This window comes from Centruroides sculpturatus, unplaced genomic scaffold (genome assembly GCF_000671375.1).
Source record: "Centruroides sculpturatus isolate CEXI.00-Female unplaced genomic scaffold, Cexi_2.0 scaffold931, whole genome shotgun sequence".
NCBI lineage: Eukaryota > Metazoa > Arthropoda > Arachnida > Scorpiones > Buthidae > Centruroides > Centruroides sculpturatus.
The window spans coordinates 54,697-59,215 of NW_019385181.1; positions in this window are offsets into that span (position 1 = coordinate 54,697).

Genomic DNA, 4,519 nt, shown 5'->3' on the forward strand with positions numbered 1-4,519 from the left:
CCGGCATAATTGGTGACTGCTCCATTTTCATTTTTTTATGATACAGTATGGTTATTTTATGCTGTGGAACGAATTATATGTTTTAACATGTATTTCTATGGGAAAATGCGTTTCATATAACGAACTTTTCACTTAACGGATGTGCACCTGGAACGGATTAAGTACGTTATATGAGGCACCACTGTATTTAAATTAATTATATCTAATCTTATACTGTTATGTAAGAGAATTAGATATTTTAGCTTAATAATCCTGATTGGATATGTTACTGAAAGTTATAGCTAGCCAAATTACCATATTAAATGGTAAATAAATAATAAAACAATGGGATCGGTTATTCAAATATTAAAATTAATAAATTCTAAAAAATTTTTCTTTAAAAAAAAAACCCTTAAGAAATACAAGTGAATTCACTTATTAAATCCGACTTCGATAGAGTTTAAAAACAGAGAAAGACCAGAAAATCACTTTCACTATTTCTTACTTTATTTTTCTATTTTTATCCATTTTTTTATCCATATATATTTTGCTTATATTATTAATTATTATAAAGTTTCAAAAACGTGTTAATCTTAAAAATAGAGATAAGTTTTACAAAAAATTGTAAGTGCTAATAATGAGTAAAATCTTTATTAAATCCAACATCACTTGAGATATAACACATAACCCTATCGATCTCCCACCCACTTGACTTTTAACCACCAAAATTTAATAGCTTCAATACCTTTTACACACAAGCTACAATGCCAAATTTTATTTCTTAATCATTACTCCATTCTGTGATATGGGGTGTTAAACAAAATATACACCAACAAACATGCACACATATATATACAGAATTTATTTTTTTCTGTTTTGTTGACTTGGGTTCAGGAGGTCTCAAAACATAGAAATTTGCAAAAAACTCAGAGGATCAATTTAACACAATTCCAATACTTTCCATTGTTATTTATACATAACAGTCAGGAAAGTAAAAATAAAATTCATTTTTAATTCAGAATTTAACTTATTATTATTATTTTTTTATTTTCTGAAAAGGATTTCCAAATTCTGCATTGAAGATTCAGTTATAAATTTCTTTTAATTTAATGCAATGTAAAATACCGTTATCATTAGTTATAATGTATAATTTTGTAATTTATTCTATATAATAATGGATAAATTGATGAAATAAAATATGATGGAGAATCAAAAACTTGTTTGACAATTTTTTCCCTGGCTATGATAATGTAAATACCAGTTTTAAAGTTATGTCAAAATGTAGACATCTTTCGTGCAGTTGTCTCATATAATTGCCCTTCCAATCTGGTAAAATTGAATTGGTAATGAGTTAGGATCATACCTGTGAAAAATGAGCTTGTCCTTGGCATAATTTTTGTAAAGATAGCAACATGAAAGTAGCATCAGACTAGCAACAAATTTCAGTTGGAAATATATACCATATATATAGGTCCATATACATAGGCTTATATTATAGGAACAGCCCACTAAGAAATTGGGAATTTCCCAGTAGGCTAGTCCACTACTGTGTGCAAGTTGAAAAACTGGATGCATCACAGATAAATTGCAAATGGGCAAAGGTATTGTCAAACTTTGGTGGCTGTTTCGAAGAAAAGGCCTGGATTTTTGACCAAAGACATGATCCTTTTGATGACAACACAAGACAACATTGTCAAAAGTGTTAAAGGTACCCTTGAAGAAATTCTTTCGGAAAGGTCTGGACCATTCTCCATACAGTCCAGATCTTGCATCCAGTAATTTCCATTTTTTCCCTAAGCTGAAGTACTGTACATTTTGCAAAGTCAACATATCCAGTCAGACAATGATATGGAAGTTACATTGCAGGAATGCTTTAAGAGACTGGCCTAAATTTCTTCAGATATGGTATTGAAAAAGTATTGTAGTGCTGGGTCAAACTCAATGATTATACGGAAAATAGAAGATTGTTTGATGTGCATTGTAATATTGCTTTTGTTGCAATAAATATGTAATAAAAGAACATAAGTTGTCAAACTTTTCTTTTGATTCTCACTTGTAATATTTATCATCCAAAATATATATAAAGTTAATTAGAAAATTTTCATATAATAAGCATTTAAAACAAGGATAGTTTTGTGATATTTATTATATANTTTTTTTTTTAAATATTTAGATGATTTGTGCTTTTCAATGCCTTATTGCTGTCACATTCTTTCTTGGTGTAAATTGTTTTTATTCATTTGAAGATTTGGAAAAGTTAGTTCTGCAAGGTATGTTACATCTTAATATATATTCAAATAAAATTTCATTTCTTATATTTACAGATTTTTAATTATCAAATAGGCTATGAATTTTGATTTTATGTAGGGTGACCAGATGTCTAATTTCCAGGGACTGTCCCTGGTTTTTCGTGCTTTAGATATTTGATTGTAGAATCAATCTTTGAATGGAAGAATTCTATCAATACTCTAATATAATATCACCAATTTATAAATCAGTAAATAAATAAATTTTAGAAAGTAACCAAAGTTCAATCTAAAACTGATTGAAATTTGGTTACTAGATCCCATTTTCACTTATTCTGAATTTACAATACCAAACACTTTAAAAGCTAAAATATATATAGGATCATCCAAACGACAATTAACTGAGATATATTTTTTTACAATTCTTTCAAGAACAGTTAAGGCCAAATGATCTGCCAGATTATATATTGGGCTATATTATAGTTACTATTTAAACAGTTTTTATACAGTTTCTCATATAATTCTCCAAAAGAATTGTGTAAGAAACTGTATAACAACTGTTTAAATGAACAAGATGGTGTTTCAGAGGACTATATATAAAGAAGAAATTATGGAAAAAATATTTTTAGAAGATTATCTGGTGTAATTTAAAACAATGTTTAAAATTCATGTTTTAAATATATATAACCATTATCCAGCAAGAAGAATATTGGTGATTATTATATTACTAGAAATTCTCCCATCAAGCAAAATGGAATATTTTTAATGAGAAAGTAGATTGAAGAATTGAGAAGAGCTTCAAGTTGAGCTTGACTTTGTGGTGCTTTTTCTGTAGTCTTTGTCAAAGCCATTCTTACCCAATGTTGCTGAAGTCAGACTTCATGGCCTTCAGAGGTCTTGGTTGTTCTTATTCTTTTAGATCTAGAAGTTACCTGACCAATTTTACTTTTACGCTTTCCCCTAGGCATTTTCTTTTTCGACAAAATAGCAAGTCATTTTAATTCTACATTGATAATTTGGTCCAAAGATGAATTCTACATGAGTTAATTAGATGAGCAATAACACTCTAAATAATGGGCTTGTTAAATTGTTACTTCACATTGGATAATAGAATATCATGTGGCCACTATGAAAATAAATTTTTAAAGAAGTGACCTAATGCACCTATCATTTTTAAAGTTTAAATTTAATGAAGTTTAAAATATATCATTTTGTCAAAATATTTAAAAATGCAACTTAAGGGAAATTCCCTTGTTGAGCATGAACATCACATGGTCACTGACATCACTGCAACATAAGTGCGAACACTGATCCAAAATCGATAAAACATTTATTCTTTAACTAATATTTCCTCAAAATAAATAACCTGTACTTTCGGTCAGAACATAAAATGAATATAACCAAAATTTCATCTGGATTGGATTTCAGGAGTTAAAAAGCATTCATACACACACAAATGATGGCTTTTATATTAGATATTGGTTATATGTATAGTGTTTATCAACTTATACTTAATTTTGAGTAGTTGAATGTTTTAAATGTCAGTACCAAATATGTTGAAAAGTAAGACCTAGAATTTGTAACTTTTGCTAAAGAGAAGCTTCACCTTGAAATGCTAAAAAGTAGTGGCATACAGATTAAGTGTACAATAAAGGTTTTTTAAATATGAATTTGTATGGGTTTACTCCCTTTGATATAACAAGTCCTAGTCAAAGAGAAAGTCCAAGTAGACAAGTTATACTCAACATATAAAATAAAGGACTAGAAGCACATATCTTAATGATTTTTATGATTACAAAATTGAAAACTGATTTTAAAATTAATTTGGAAATTTCAAAGACATATGAGCTGTTCACAGATCAAATCAACTAACTCCATTTATAAATCCTTAATATAATCGTTATTATTTTCAAATTTTTCACGTAACTAATTATATATACAGTAGAACCTCAAAAACTCGGCTCTCGATAACCCGGCACTCCGTATAACTTGGCCACACCCTGGCAGGGCAAAAATATCCTTAGTTAATTAATTTTCATTATAGACAGCTTTATAAAAGTATAAAAGCTCTCATAAAATATTTTTCTGAGGTCTGTCTTATCAGGTAAATTACTCTACACAGTGTATTCATTAATTTTCATTTTCATGTAGTAAAGGCTTTATGCCTTCATAAAGGACGTACTTTTCCTTTCTTTAAGGGTATTTGGGCAGTTTATTCTCTGTTATATTCTCAAGTAAACAATACATACAAGTACAGTACAGTATTTTCTGAGGAAACACTCGTACTTATTTTT